This window comes from Salvelinus alpinus, chromosome 15 (genome assembly GCF_045679555.1).
Source record: "Salvelinus alpinus chromosome 15, SLU_Salpinus.1, whole genome shotgun sequence".
Lineage (NCBI taxonomy): Eukaryota > Metazoa > Chordata > Actinopteri > Salmoniformes > Salmonidae > Salvelinus > Salvelinus alpinus.
Window position 1 is genome coordinate 39,014,357 of NC_092100.1, and position 17,117 is coordinate 39,031,473.

The 17,117-nt window shown below is 40.7% G+C and overlaps 1 long non-coding RNA gene across 1 annotated transcript; it reads left to right on the top strand.

Moving 5' to 3' along the window:
• Nucleotides 1–650: 650 nt before the first annotated feature.
• Nucleotides 651–16,259, top strand: LOC139539280 (uncharacterized). The gene is made up of 4 exons (XR_011667910.1): nucleotides 651–802; nucleotides 8,184–8,359; nucleotides 10,364–10,426; nucleotides 16,062–16,259. It is a non-coding gene; the product is annotated as an uncharacterized lncRNA (long non-coding RNA).
• Nucleotides 16,260–17,117: the final 858 nt, after the last annotated feature.

Sequence of the window (17,117 nt, forward strand, 5' to 3'; positions counted from 1 at the left end):
ACAGTAATCATTATTCAACATGTCTTCACCTGGGATTTGATCTCATAACCTCTTGGTTCATGGCTTTCCGATCTTCGTGCTATGTAACTCAAATGTAACTGGGTAAGATTGAAATTCCGTTTATGCTTTACAAAACAATCATACCGCAACATTATTTTTCTGCCCAGTTAGCGGGTAGATTTGCTTTTAGCCAAATCCTTTTAGAGCAAGCCAAATAATTTCATGTTTTAAAAGTTATCCTAGATCAGGATTCATTGTTTGAATGTAAAATGCCAATCACCACGTCTGTGTAGATTATCAGTTAATCTATTATCTCATCATTGATTTGATGTATTTGTTTATAGTTGTACAGGTGTCTAATGGTGGAACATATTTCTCTGTTTTAATGTTACGCCTTCACTATGATAAATAAAATAGCTTTTCTTGAGTGTACTTTTAACAGAGTTGATATTTACTTTGAAGTGCACCAATACAGGTTAAATCAGTTCTTGACACAGACATTGTGGGGTAACAGGAAGTTTGGAATACTGTTGGAAAGGGGGATACCTAGACAGTTGCACTCAACTGAAATGCGTCTTCCGCATTAACTCAACCCCTCTGAATCATGGAGGGCTGCCTTAATCGATGTCTCACGTCATTGGCGCCTGGGGAACAGTTGTTGGGGGAAACTGCTTTGCTGAAGGGCAGACTTTTCCACCTTGCCGGCTCGGGAATCCAAGCCAGCAACCGTTCGTTACTTGCCCAATGCTCTTAACCCCTATGGCTACCTACCGCTCCATGAGGTTGTGAGTTCAAATCCCAGGTGAGGACATGTTTAATAGGCTACTAATTACTGTAAATATAAACATGCACAATGGAGTCAACGTGAGTCAAATATGTTAGTTGAAAACGTTGTATATTAAAAGCAGTGTGTGTAACTAGTTCCTCTGACCTTTTTTTAATGTAAAATGCCAAAATAATAATTTCTAGTTGAAAGAACATACGAGACAAATTGAGCAAACACATCATTTTAAATTGACTGATTTTTTTTGCCTACGTTTTCTAATGTTGAAGCTAAGTTTGGGCCAACAACATTTTTTACATTTAGGTAACACTAACCAAAAAGTTGAGTAAACAAAAAAAGGCTAGGAAACCAGTTACTTAATAATAGTTGAAATAACTAGATTTTGTTTACAGTGTGGTAGCCTACTTCCATAACTAACAACAACATGAATTGTAATGATTTTTAAATCTATTTGACAAATGATCTCACACTGGTAGGCTGGCTACCCACTATCCCTCTGATCCAGTCGTCTTGCATGTTACGCAAGCAGGGTCGATTTAGTTAATTTGGACTATTTATCCTATTTTCAGGTTAATACGCGTTTTATGCAAAAGAGCCATGACAATAATAACATAGTCAGAAACACTTTCACATTAACAAGCCTACTCTTATCTTTTCAGACCATTGAATAATGTATTTATCAGGGCAAAGACAAAATGTAGCCAAACCTATATTAAGACACCTTAACACAGCACCCACCTTCACAGAAGACAAAAAAACATCACTGGTATATTCAAAGCATTTTATTCTTTCGCGATCCCTCGAAAATCCCCCTGTTGTACAAATCAAGCAGATGGTTTGCAGGAAATATAGCTTAGCCCCAGTGACCGAAACTAATTTCTACTAGCTTTCCAAGCCAGCACGATTGTTTTCTCTTTACCAAATATAGATACAACAGCTGGTCAGTCGCTGAATTAATCAATTTTAAACATTTAAACCCATTTTTAAGATATTATATCCACATAAGGTGCACTCACCACCCACCCTCCTTGTCCCTAGACACAAGATGTGCCTGCATTAAAAATTAAAATGATCCAGTCGTTAATACTGCTTCATAATTATTTGAACCGTTTAACCTACTAGAATAACTGTTTTAAATTCAGGTTAATTAAGTAAATGATTTAACGTTTTGAAAATATATATATTGCCTTCTTGCAAGCTCTTTATTTGTTTAACCGAATATATTCGACTCTTTCCTTGACTTTCACTCTGCCAGTCTATTCAATATATTTAAGAGTAGACAATTTAGTGAGCAGATGCCCATCATTTGCATTTAGACAAATTCTATTATTTTCCTTTAATCAAATAAATACCCTAGTAAGGGGGGGTTTTGATCATGATTGCAAATTATGACAACATTCAGGGAAATGTAAAAAATAATATACTACCAAATCTGTTAAAAAGTAACGTGGGCTATTATTGGTTATATTATTAGAAGATAATCATCAAGTTTAAATTGTGTTTTTGAATGGTATTTATTTTACACGCTGCTTTGCTTTGGTCTTAACACCTTCGCTAAGCCGCCTGCTTGCGCAGGCTCTCCCTCTTCAAGTCTGGCTCAGCATCTGTTTCTGACTAGGATCCGGCCACTGCGGAACATTGAAGGGATTAGGACTGGCCTAAAATACAGAGAAGCTCTGACCAGCATTACATCGATATTAACTTTGCATTAAACATAACCCCCGTTTTCAAACGGAGAGAGGCACAAGTCCAACGGACAAAGCTTTTCAGTGTGTGTTGCTCTCAATGCACCTGTTCCCCAATTTCATTGGTAGCCAATCTGTCTATGAAGGCTTTCCTTCGAACCTCTACCAATGTCAGTTAGTCCATCCTATATCTGGTCATATATTCATAGTTATGTTTTGCTTAGTTAACTATATATATTGTTTTTGTCGTTTAGAAAACACTCTTATCCAGAGTGACTTACAATAGTGAGAGCATACATTTTCTTACTGGTCCCCATGGGAATCAAACCCACAACCATGGCGTTGCAAGCACCATGCTCTACCAACTGAGACACATGGGTTTCGTCATAACACTTGATGGTTTTAGCGACTGCACTTGAAGAAACTTTCAAAGTTCTTGACATTTTCCGCATTGACTGACCTTCATGTCTTAAAGTAATGATGGACTGTTGTCTCTGTTTGCTTACTCGAGCTGTTCTTGCCATAATATGGACTTGGTCTTTTACCAAATAGGGCTATCTTCTGTATAGCCCCCCTACCTTGTCACAACATAACTGATTGGCTCAAACGCATTAAGAAGGAAGGACATTCCACAAATTAACTTTTAATAACAAGGCACACCTGTTCATTGAAATGCATTCCAGGTGACTACCTCATGAAGCTGGTTGAGAGAATGCCAAGAGTGTGCAAAGATGTCATCAAGGCAAAGGGTGGCTACTTTGAAGAATCTCAAATGTAAAATATATTTTGCTTTGTTTAACACTTTTTTGGTTACTACATTGATTCCATATGTGTTATTTCATAGTTTCGATGTCAGCTATATTATTCTACAATGTAGAACACAGTAAAAATAAAGAAAAATCCTTGAATGAGTAGGTGTCCAAACTTTTGACTGGTACTGTATATGGGAAACATTTGCCTCAATATGGTCTTTGTACCCTCCCTTAGCTCAACTAACCATTTCAATTCAAAACTTGGTTATTTTCTCTCATTAAGATAGATGGCTAAAAACATTGGACTTTTTGAAACCCTCATAGAATGCTCATTAGTCTTAAATCAGTCATGGGAGATCAGGGGACATATTTAATTAAAATCCTAATCTCTTTGGTACTCATAGCGTTACACTGCCTAGCTGGATCTTTGGGGATCCCTCTGCACCTGGCAGGTTGTTTAGAAAAGTCTTGTAAACGCCTCTGGTTGAAATGTGCTCCACGAAAAACCAAAGCGCTGCCACAAAGCCTAAGATACAGGTAACTGCCAAATAATGGAAACACTTGAGTAAATGAGGGATACAAAGTATATTGAAAGCAGGTGCTTCCACACATGTGTGGTTCCTGACATAATTAACCAATTAACATCCCCTCATCCTTAGGGTCATGTATAAAAATGCAGGACAGGCCATTATTTTCGCTACCATGGCTATGCCCCCATAGGATGACAATGTCCCCATCCAAGATTAGTCACTGAATGGTTTGATGAGCATGAAAACAATCTAAGCCATATGTCATGGCTGTCTCAGTCACCAGATCTCAACCCAATTGAACACTTATGGGAGATTCTGGAGAGGTGCCTGAGACAGCGTTTTCCACCACCATCAACAAAACACCAAATGATGGAATTTATTATTGCAGAATGGTGTCACATCCCTCCAGTAGAGTTCCAGACACTTGTAGAATGCATGCCACGGTGCATTGAAGCTGTTCTGGTTTGTGGTGCCCAACACCCTTGAAGACAATTTATGTTAGTGTTTCCTTTATTTTGGCAGTTACCTGTAGTTAGACAAGCTAGCTACCTTGATTGATACCCTGAAATGGCTTCTTCGTAGCTAGTTATTAGGTTGGGAGATCTGGGCTATAAGCCAACTTCATAAAATTACTAGGTGGCTAGTAGTATTACACAGAAACAACAATATTATTATTATTATTTATTATATATTTTTAAACAGGACAAATCTGAGGGGGCACGTGCCCCTGTGCCCCCTATGGGCATGGCGTCTCTGATAATGGGAACACATTGGGAAAACCTACTCAATAAGATGGCACACCAAAAGAGCCCTGAGTCTTTGAAGGGGAGAGTATTTTTTAAACCTGAGTACTTGTATGTGCTGACGGGGCTGCAGTGGGAATTTGGGCACGTCGACACAATCTTTAGCTTTGTTTTAGGCCGGAGCTTGGAGAGCTGAGGAAAGCACCTTGTCGAAAGGGCTCTTTTGAGTTTCTCTGATGGGTTGAGCATAGGGGCTCTGCAGCGGCAGTGAGGGCGCTTGTGTACCAAGGAGGAGCTGGGGTTGTTCTCTGGCAACTTGAATGGGGGGACGCTAGCGCCTGTTGGCTGGATGGTATTGATGTGGTTTAGCCGAGTAATCGGATTCAAAGTGAGCCATGGTATATATGTCAGTTCGCATTTCGTCAAGTGCATAATATGCGTGACCGCGGCGTGGGGATTCTGTATTGAGACTTCGTCTTGCAATTCAGTTATAGAAAGCCAAAGACTCATTTAATTCAAATATAATTCGCATTTAACCGTTTACCGACTGATATATTTGCATAACAGCAAAGGCCCTTTGCCTTTTCTGTGTGTGAGTATGTCTTTTTCTGAAGGGTTCCCTGGCCTAGACCCTGTAAGTGTAAAGTGTAATTGGAAGTGTATACTATTCATGTACTTTAGGAGGAGCAGGGTTTCTCACAGGGATAATCAAAAGGCAGAGGGAAAATTCCAGACAATGACATTTCACTTTTCCCACTAAAGGAGCAATAATGTCAGGCTAAGACACTGTAATACGCCTGAAGTGCTGTGAATCTCACGTGATATCATTTCACCAACAATTGTTTGTTGTTGTTTTTATTGTTGTTTTTACAGCTTTTTATTTAAAAAATAAATAAATAAAGGTTGGAGGCCTGCTTTTCTAAATATGATCATTTTTAATGGAGTTCATTGTTTGTTATTATACAAATGGACCAAGGAAATGTGATCAGTCCTTAATCCACTTGTATAAAAACAAAAAGGGAACTGCAACCAGAAGTTTCCATAGCCACAATTTCACCCAATATCTCGCGATAACTGTCATTCATTCAAAGACCTGGTTAGCACATGGGGGGGGGACTAAAGAAGAAGAAAAACAATAGCCAATAGAAATGTGAAAACACAATTTAATTTAGTAAGGTTTGTTTGGTTTTGCACTCCCCACGAATAGCAACAGGTCCCACTGACATTAAACAACATATGGTCTCAGGAATTAAGCTTTCAGTTCTGGTTCGGAGCACAGTGCTGTTTGACTCGTCTATTTTTTTTTCAGAAACAGAGTAGGCCTATCGAAAGGCTGGGTTTACCTAAAGTCCCTGTGTCCATACATGTGAACATTATATAAAATTTTAAAAATTACGTTTAAACTTTTTCTCTGTCTCAAAATGTGCATCAGCCAATTGAAATCGTCAACTTAGTTGCACGTGATAAAACGCTACATGCTAGCTGTTCGCACCACATAACCTGGCAAACTTAGCTCTATATGCTAACCTGACCAGCTGGACATGATTATTTCCAGTAACAGATTCTGCATCAGCCAATTACAGATGTTGATGTAGGTGGACGTGATTGAACACTTTTTCATGAAAACGTCCTTAACAGAGAAGTCAAACGGCATGATCTGATAGTCAAACGAACAAAAACGTGTGCAAAATATAAACTTGGCAAAAAGCTCACAGTGTAGCGAGCCTGGTAATTTCACAGTTTGTGGTAAATTTGAATCCCAGGTGAGATATCGTTTTTTTCCTTTGAAATGTATAATTATATTTATTGTGTTAGTGTGGTGCGAAGGGAAGTGCTGCCAAAACCTTGAAAATGAAGATTAAGATGAACAACATTTTACATGAACAACATTTGACATGCATTATTATAATCATCCACTTCATGACATATGCATTATTTGAATCAAGCATCGAGGACTAGCAGTGAACAATGTTTTGCTTAACAAAACATCTTCACACAAGGGGGGCGCATAGCAACAGTTAATGTGCCCTGCAGATTTCAAGTCAACCACTTTAGCGATGCGTGCCACCTGGAAGAGATGGCAATAGTGGTACATGATAGCTATTTGAATCCAGAGGGGCGTAATCATTTTTTATGTACAGTAAACTTACACAGAGTGCAAATTACAGGGGAGACATGAGCTCCTCTTAAGGAAACAAAAGTCAAACTTTAGTGGGAAGGGGGGGTCTCTAAATATTGATAATTTGACCAAGACGCGCGCCGACAGCAAGAGCATCAATCTCACCGGAGAAAGCATCCAAGCGAGCGAAACAGTGGCCCTCTTTTTGGCCAGACAGCATCAGATACATGGGCTACACACACAGAAACAGAGGGGCGCTGTTTCGCTCGCTCAAATGCTTTCTCCGGCGAGATTGACGCTCTTGCTGGAGGCGCACGTTTCAGTCAAATTATCAATATTTAGAGAGGAGCTCATGTCTCCCCTGTAATTTGCACTCTGTGTAAGTTTATCGTACATCAAAACAAAAACAAAAAACATGAAGAGCCACTTGCGAATTGAAGGACAATTATGAAACAAGAATTAATTCGTTTTTGTTCTTTTTTTATTGTTCCCATTTTTGGGAGGCATGGCTTCCCTTGGCATCTGTGAATACACACCGTTATAGTAGGCTTAATGACAGTCGCCGTGTGTCACTTATGGTTTTTGAACAGATGTCTCTTTCCATTCAGCAAATGGAGTGGATGAATGTGCGCTGCCGCAGGTTGCCTACTTTTTGAAGTGATTTGTTTGACAACCAGATGAATTTCATTCACAAATATTTCCAGTTAAATGACATGTATCTATTATTAGGCCCATAAAATAAATGTGTGCACGTGCACCCAATAGAGACTCCCCTGAATGTCACGGTATAATTCGCACTCTGAACTTGTAAGAACCTAATTTCAAATGTTTGCATAAAAGCACATGGACGTGTGTGATAAGCAAAAAACGCAATATTTGATCATATATGAGAAAACGTGCCTATTTAATTTTGTCTAACGTGCCTCCAGAGTTGTCTAATGTTAGTAGTTAGTAGCCTAGTCAAGGATGCATCATGCAACATTGACACACAACAATTGTGACAGACCAAGAGGAAGAAAAGTGAACTTTGATTTTGGAGGTTTAAAATATATATATCTCTCATGGCCAAGTTGACCTATTTTTTTGAAATGCCATTAGTTGTAGGATACAAAGTCTAAGATCTTTGATTGGCTAATGCAGAATTTGTTAGCGTAGGGCTAAGTGTGTGAACAGCTATCATCAACTACATCAACGATTTTCATTGGCTGGTGCGCATTTTGAGATGGAGAGACATACTAAACCTAAAGTATGGAAGCCCTCTCTTTTTCCCTGTGGCAATTTGAACCCACATATCCCAAATCAGATCAATAAAGAGTGATATTGACACGATATTGTCCTCTGCCAAAATGATTCTCCTTCTGTGTCCATCACAAGAAAAACCCTTTGAACCTGCCCCCTCCCTCTCAAGGAGTAATCCAGGGCCCAGACTTTGATTTTGGCCCCCCACCCCTCCTTCCTTTTTCACAAGCCCAAAAATGTACAGCAACTAAAAGGAAAGACAGAAAAAAATGGTGTTAATATCAGCATGTCAGACGCAAGATTAATCCTAATCTCCTTTTCTGTGTGGCAGGTCGCGGGGGTTGAAAGGCATGGGGGAGCAGCGGACGGGGACTGGCAGCCCTGGATCTCTTCCTCCAACAGGATAATGCTGCCAGCCGCTGTGCCTGCTGGCTGTGTGGACTCCACATGGCCGTGGGGAGCCCCTTCCCTACTACTCTGGGCTTTCACAGTACACTTCCTGAAGAGGTGGGTGATATTGGCGCCCCGTCCTCCCCCCCATATGGAGAACCTCTGATCCCAAGCTGCTTGTGCTGGTATCCTTGTTCTCTGAATCAAAGGTATAATAACTTTTGATGTGGTTGCCCCACTGAATATCATTGTTGTCACGGCACCATGCTAGGGCAGGATCTGTTGATCCATACAAAGTGAATGAGATGAGGCATCATTTTCAGCATATGCTGTTCCTTTCTGTCCAACTTTCTATGATACTCTAGTCATTCATTGAAATCACGGGAAACCTTCCTGACTGCGGCTTTAAAGATATTTGAAGTTGTCTTTTTTCCACCTGTTACAACACTCTTTTCCAAGACAGAAAATATTTTACAAACAGAGTAAAAAACTACTTTTATAGGACTATTCCATGCTTTGTTGATAGCCCAAATATGAAATTGGCTCTATCCATTCTTTATATCATCATAAAATAGTGGTGAATTTACCATGCTGGTCAAATGTTCTGAATAACCTCTATGATATAGAGCTCGCCAGCTTGTAGTCCTAAAAAACGGAAATTGGTTACCTCTGGTTCGTTCAACCATTCCTATAGGGGAATTGAATGGGGCTTTGTGATAAATGCCGAAAATAAGGTCTGAGGATAACACAGGCTTAGGAGATCTTATAAAGTTTGGTCTATGAGATAATATCAGTCAGTTAACATGACCTTTATGAACTATGAAGCTTTATGTGCTTGTTGTGATTACACAAATGCTTCAAAATTCATAGAACAAAACGTATACCATCTCCTAAGTCTGTGTTTACCACAGACCTTATTTTCAACGTTCATCACAAAACTCTCCAAAAAAAAACACTAATTTCTCCATAGGCTTTGGCCTCCTTTAATACCTACAAAAAGACTCCATTACTTTTGCTCTCTATTGTGCATCCATCTGAGAGATAATGACAATAGCATTAAGAGTAATTGACAGAAGTAGAATACATACAATTCAAACAATGTGCAATGAGTACGGTTTCAAACTCTGAGAAATCCTGGCCTTTCGATGAAAGGTTGGAGAGCTGCTATAGATTATACAAACAGTGGCTAGGGAGAGCACAATGCATGAGAAGGTGGAGGTATAAAGAGAATAAAGGAATCGCCCCCAAAAGGGACTTCTTTTGGCGTGGGACTTCATGAAGTGACCAGCCCCTGAAACCTCCAGTGGTTCTCCTGTCCACTGATGGTCAAGACTGCGGACAGAAAGGTCCCAAACATTTCTGCAGGACCTTTTGAACTCTGGGATGCCCTCTAAAGAGGGGCTTTCAGGGTCCTCTGTATTCAGTTCTCTGACAGACAGACACAGAGCAGGGTGCCTAAAATACTGCCTGGAGAAACCTGAAAAGGCAAGCCCCCTGCAATAGCCTAAGCCACCCACACCAAACACACTCAGCTATGAGTAAAACATCATTTTGTCTTTTGCTCATATGTATTGTATCTGTGTGAGTAAGAATGAATGGGGATAAAGTGAAATAGAGTAATATGCCACTGTGTCTCTATACACTGAGGCCTGCATTCCAAGAAGCTAGCAAGCTCTGTAAAAATCCCCACAAGGTGAATTTATAGTCACTTTCTGTCAGAGTGAGTGAAACAGAGGCCTCTGAATCTGAGCTTTGTACAAAACCCATCCAAGAGTGAAGAGGCTGGACTGAGTACTTGGCCTGCCCAGCTGCCTTGAAGTGAATGGGTTTTCTTTCGGAGGCCATTGAATGCTCTCTGTCTCTCTGAATACAATGTAGGTGTTACTGCTCAGAGAGAAAATAACAAAAATAGTCACAAGAGCTGAGGTTTGTTCTTGAGGGGTGTTTTTTCATTCTTACTCAGTCATGAAATCATTCCTCCTTCAGATGCGGAGGGGTCCCCTTTACAAAGGGCCTGGGGGTCCCAATGGCCCTCCAGACATTTTTATGGGACCTTTTCTCAACTTGATACTACATTTGATTCTGAATAAAACATGAATACTTCTGTGTATTTTTAAACAGGAGCCACGCTCTGCATGCTGACCTTCAATGGACTGAAGTCATTTTCTGAAAGAGGGAGAAAAGGTGAGGAATTTTAGGACACTACTTGCTTCCTCATAGGCACCTTTTTCCTTGTCCATATCCAGGAAACATTGCCTTTTAAAGTGAATCACTTTTGGACCAAAAAAACAAGCCTCTTTTTTTCCCCCTTTGCCTTATAATTCTCTCGGAGTGTGACAAAGGGGAGTCTTTCAGCAGTCTATAACCCTCGCTGGGTCAGAGAGAAATCTAAAGACTATTACGAGCAGAGAGAACACAAAAGGTTGGTGGGGGAAGCTGTTAAAAAGGAAGTCCCCATTCTTAGCAAGCTGAATGTGATGCAGAGATCGAAAGTTTCATTTTAGATTTTGCTGTATTCATGGAAGCATGGCTGTGAATGGAACCCATAAAGGGCCACAGTGGTTCCTTGGACTTTTATTCTCTGCCACATCTCAAGACACAGTTAGCTTAGCACTTCACACAGGGTGCAGCAGAAGAAATATGGGACTTGGCTATAGGATGATTTGCTTTCCTCGATCTGTGTGTGTGTGTGTGTGTTTTCATTAACAGGGTTTATCAGATGGCCTGCCTTAAAGGGGTTGTTGCAGAGAGGCCAAGAAGTTGCTTTCCACTTCCTTTCCCACCCCAGAGGTGCATTGATTCTGAATGAAAGGCTTGTTTGCACTCTGCTGTGTCACCGTTAAACTCTCTCATGTGAAAACACATTCAATATAAAGGCAGAAAAACACTTGCCACTTATAGAGTATTTTTTCTATTAAATATACTTTTTTTTAAACAAAAGGACAATCTTGAAGAAGTATGAAATCGGTTCTTGGAATCCCACAGAATTGACAACAAGCAAGATGACAAATGCTACAAAACAGAACAGAGAATTTAGTATTCAAACTGGTAATATACAAATAGGGTCAAGGCTAATACAATTCCCTTCACAATGTGAGTGGATAAATACATGCTTTTTCATTTCATTTTCACTTTGAAAACGTTATCACGTCCACCACAACATCATTCACCAGATTATAGTCACACGCTCAGCATGCTCTGCTTTCATTCAGGTTCCTACACCACCTTTGTTTAATAATTTCACAAGGACTAAAGTCACACACACCCACACATACAAAGAGAAAGAAAGGCGATACGGAGGATATTCTCAAGCGGCGCTCATTCATCCCATATCGCCGCTCCTTTGAAAAGGGCTGGGGGAAATGAAAGCGTGCACTAAGCTATTCACCTCCCATTTGAAGGTCTTCGTTTGGTGAAATGTGCCGTATCTGTAACACTCGAGGAGGTCCAAAAGATTTCCCTCAGAGAAAGAGTGGGTGCTCATTTCAGTCAATGTCCTGGCGGTTCTGGTGTGTGCCCCCTCTTTGTGCCGGCCCAGCAGGAGGCCTGTTGTCCTGCCACATTCACGTGCCGATCCCAGTCATCCCACACACGGGGCCCTTCACCTGTTAGAAAGCCACCACCACACTGCAGACACAGCCAATCGCCTTTCGTTTCGCACCCGCTCTGCCTCTTTCAGGGAACAGACTGTAATTTCATCAATTTCTCATGCCTATAATTGCCATGAATACTTTACATTTCCATGTCTAAACATCAACAAAAAAGGGATTTCATGGCCCCGACTTCAGCCAGGCAGATCAACACTGGCAGGGAGAAGAAAGACAACATAAAATCCAGAGTCTCTGTTACAGTCTGGATACAAATGTGGTTATTTTTTATGGCATGGAGAAGGTCAAATGACGAAGTAGACTTTGATTTGAGCTGCAGAATTTAGCAGGCTGAAAAGCCTAAAATTCTATTGTCTATCTCATCACAGAAGACCACAGTTGAGTAAAAGGAAAATACACGTTTTATAAATCTGGAGAACATATTTTGCGATGGTATATTTTCTGAAGACATTCAAGGGACGAAAGACAAGTACACCTGTAAATAGCACCGCAGGTATTGTGCTTTCTCACTCCAAAATGAAGTTAGAAAGGTGGACTAAAGTGTGAGATAAAATAAAAACACTGTGGTATTTGTGGTCAGTTGCCTGTTGCAGTGGACAGAGGTTTGGGATGGAGGAGATTTTTCTGATCAGCTCAAAGGTAATTACTTTTACACCATGAAAGCTGCCTGCCTTTGTCCCCTGCTTTATACGGGGATTATATTTAGGCATTAAGGGCCCAGTGTCTGGATGCAGGAAAGCCATTCCAAAATTTGTAGAAGGCGCCAGAGACAGACGGCATTACACTCTCCAAATGCTACGCTTTTGCATTTGAATGTGTCAACGATCCCCGTCCCTTAGAGAGGGCTGCACCACTAACATCTTTAATCCCTAAAATATTGTGAACCCCAATGAATGCCTCCCATCTAGCATATGTGTAATTATTTTGTAATGCTCCCCAAAATGTGATTTATATCGTTTGCTCAGTGAATCCCCCCCTCCACATCTCCTTTGTGGTCCAAATAATTGTTTCTTTTTTGGGGTGGGGAGGGGGGCTTTGAAAAAAAAAGGAGAACAACAAAAAAAAGGGCTGTGAGCAAAGCCTCATATGAACCGACAATTTACATACTGACATATTCTCTCATCTTTCCACCACCCGAAAGAAAAGAGGGCCTGATTTGTTTGAAGGGGCACGTTGCGGTCATGAAAAGAAAAGTTAAAATGAGGACGAATTCGAAAAGCATAGTCTCAAAGAAAACGAATCCTCTGCCTTGGAATAATAGAGTGAGCGCCAAGTCATGTATAAGTAATCAGAAAGTGCCGACTCCAAGGTTTCTGCATCGTTCTCTTTGTGCCACTCCACAGTGGAATGGGGAAAGGATCCAGGGAACTAGAGCCTTTCATTTTGGATGGATTGAATCACATTATTTGTTTATTAACTGGAATAAAGAAGACATCCGTCCTCCTTAAAATGGTAACCGCATGAAATATCTACAGTATTTAGAAAGCGTGTTATTTGTTTATCAAGTGAGTATAGCTCTACTTCCTCTAACCATATTCCACTTTGATCCTCGAAAAACAAGTCTAAGGTGCTTTGGAATACGGAGTTGTGTGTGTGTGATCCACATAATAAAGTTTCTAAGTTACAGTTTTCTGTATCCCACATAAAATGAACATAACTGTCTTGTCTTATTCCCATCTACTGTGCATCATATTTATCTGAACTGACTGACTGGACCAAGTTCTATGAGAAGTTATGTAGCAATTAGTTAATTTTAAAAGGACAATATAGTGTAGCTCCATCCAGGCTGGGCAGGGTGAAAGCCAATGAGTGTCAGTTATCCATTAAGTTATTCACCCTCACTTTGGGGCTTTTCTCTAGGCCCACTAAACCCTTATATATACATTGGTTTGCGACAATAAGTCTCTGTTAATTAGCATCAAGTGTTGCCATGCCGAGGATTTGAAGAAGCCACATTCAACTCCCTCTCGCTTTCTAATTTTGGAAATAATGAAAGGGGATGACAGAGGCAGAGGAGTCTTAGTTTTAGTTTGAGCCCTCTCTCTGTCATTGTATCTAATGGGACTTTCTATTGGCGGTAGAAAACAAGGGGGCCTTCAAGTGGGATTGAACCATTCCTCCTGCTTCTCTGGGCCTGGAAGAAAGGAGCAGGGAGAGGTGGAGGGCGCTGGTAATTCTGGGCTTTAATTAAGACACTTCACTTCTTCTATGGAGCTTTTCACTCCCCTATAGTTCAGCTCCCGAGTGTGTTGAAATCAGTAAAAGAGCCGAAGGATAGGGTATTTTGAGAGAGAAACAGGGATTAATTAATGGCCAACTTTACGTTAAAGGCCATGTGCTTGCCGTTTTTGGGGGACTTCACAGGGACATCTGGTGTGCAATGTTTTGTGTTTCAGCTCAGAGAGACTCATCTCTTGCTGACTACACTCAGAAAAAAGGTACCATCTAGCACCAAAAAGGGTTCTTCGGGCTGTCCCCAGAGGAGAACTCTTTGAAGAACCCCTTTAGGTTCCAGGTAGAACCCTTTTGACAGCCGCATAATATTTTTAGAACCCTTTTTTCTTAATGTGTATAGTACAATAAACAAATACATACACTAAACAGAAACAGGCATTTAAAAAAGCCTGCGTTTTAGGTACAAACTTTCTTATCTGGTCAACTGTTGATGCAAATTGAGATTTAACTGAACTAAGTTATAGTACCCCAGAAGTTTTCTCCAAGGTAACACCATTTTTTTTACATCCCTGTAATGATTGATACAGACTTGGAAGAGTTTCAGTGTTGGATAGCCATATCCAGCTAGCTAACATAGCATCCTTCTCTGTTTGAGCCGTGTGTTTGAGTAGGCTAAACTAACTAGCTGCATTTGATGCTAGCTAAGTTCTGACACTTTGTAGAGGTTGAAAGAACACTTGCATGTACCCTGGATACCCCATAACACCACCACAATGTTTGAGTGAGGTTGATATGGTAGGAATTGTGTATTTATACTGAACAAATTGCATTTAGGGATTGCAAATATGTAATAGCACTGTAATTATCTAATTTACAGACATATGCCACTTTGGAGAGGTTTAGGGACACTTGGAAACGTCCCGTGACCACACCTGACACCACTTACTAAAACATCTGCCCATTTCTAGTTGTTAGGTCTATCAATCCCATTTTTTTCTGATATTGTTCACATCTTGTGGAAGCCATCTGATGCGTTTCCAGCTTTGGGAATCAATAATTCACTTATAGATTGTCAATGAAAGATTACTTTCAAAATACATATTTTGCGTGTGCTTGATCTTGTGTATTCTGAACTATGTAACTCCTATCTTTTGATCAATTCCTCATAATCTCTCAGATATCTTCTTTCCAAATATGGGTATGTCTATTTAGGTGGGAATCTACATTATGCCATTACATTTAAGAGGTTAAAAATATAAAACGTAGAAGTGTTTGAAAAAGTATAAAAAGTATAAAATACAGAAGCACTGTATCGCCACTCAAACTTTTTCCCACATGTGAGATATCTCACTTGTAATATCAGAGAACCTGGGTTACGCAAGTAACCTTGAGTTTTTTCCCCCTCATCCTGCTTTGTTGTCAGCTTTCTCGGGTTCCCTTAAGTTCAATGGACACATGGGGTCAAGGCCAATAACAAAGGTTATGAACATCTTCTCTTTCTCATGTTTCTTTGAGAAATACTCTAATCGCCCATGTTGCTGCTGAATGAGTCAGCTGTAATAATGCAGATTAAAGCAGTAGCTTCAAAGTCCCCTGGATGCCCTCTTATCTGTTGAGCTTGGCCTCAGCTCGTCAGCTCAGGGATTCGATCCAGCTGGCCCAACTCTCTAACCACTAGGCTACCTGCATAGCAGGTATTAATAGTAGTGTTTATAATGGTGCCTTCTAAGCATAGCAGGTATTGATATGGAGTGCCCATGTTACCTCATCAGCAAAGCAGGTATTTATATGCTAGTGTTAATGTTACCTCATCAGGATAGCGTCATGTCTCTCCTCGTCTTTACCATTAGCAAGCGTAGGGAATGTCATTCACCTATTAACTTCAGCCAATGAGCATGGCACACTAAGGCAATTCCACCACGCTTGCTGATTAACCTATGGGATCACTCGTGTAATAATCACTTCCCTTTCTGTCAACCAATGGGCATACATCTAGGGGAGTACTTATGTTAACTCTCTCACTTGATGTTTTGCAGCAACAGTCTTCCAACAACCTTCTACCTCCCCACCACCACCAACATAAAAACCTGAAGGCCCGTCATCGGAACACCATTCTCAAAGTGGGGGGGTTTCGATGCCAGCGACCTGTCATCAACATCTGGCTCGGATGAGCATTCCTCAGAGACTCAGAGACGAGGCCTACCGCAAACTATTCAATAAAATTCCATATTGTGTTCCGTCTGTTGTCATTCAGTTAAGCCTGAACTCGACTGAAGTGAGGTTCTTAGTGAGGCTCACTGTCCTCTTCATTTCTCTCCATCTGAAACACTAGTCTATACGTACTGGAGAGAATGAGAGGAGACTGGACGGATGCCTATCAAGAGACACCCGGTCCAAATGATGGACAGATTAGCAAGAACAGATGGAAGGGTCACAGTCGAACAACTCTACACGGAAGACATAAATACAATGTTGAAGTGGAGTTCATTGTCCCTGACAGACACTGTCAATCAAAGTGGGTGCTCCTCGCTCCACTGCTATCACTAGCAGGTCCTTCTTTAACCCACCCCATGGCCCAGTGAAAAAGAGCATTGTTAATGTGCTGAAATCTTCCTGGTGGCTATCAGCACTCTTCTTTGTGACTTTTAACTCTCCAAGGGAGCCAACAGGCTGCATGAGGGAGGTCACACTAAGAATGTGCGACTATGTCATAGGTCTTAGAGTCTGTGCAACTAAGTCAAGACTGAAAGGGGATCAAACTCATGCTGCATTTAATACACTGCCCCATGTTGGGACGCTAACAATGCTGCCATCTCCCCCAGTGATGTCATCTGAGACCCTGCTCGGCTGTGAAGATTCTAGGGCTGCTGGTTCCTGCTGTAGGGTCAACCCCCTTGGTCATTTTTCTCTTTACCAAAGCGTCTGTTTTATTAGTGACATACAGTGGGGAGAACAAGTATTTGATACACTGCCGATTTTGCAGGTTTTCCTACTTACAAAGCATGTAGAGGTCTGTAATTTTTATCATAGGTACACTTCAACTATGAGAGACGGAATCTAAAACAAAAATCCAGAAAATCACATTGTATGAT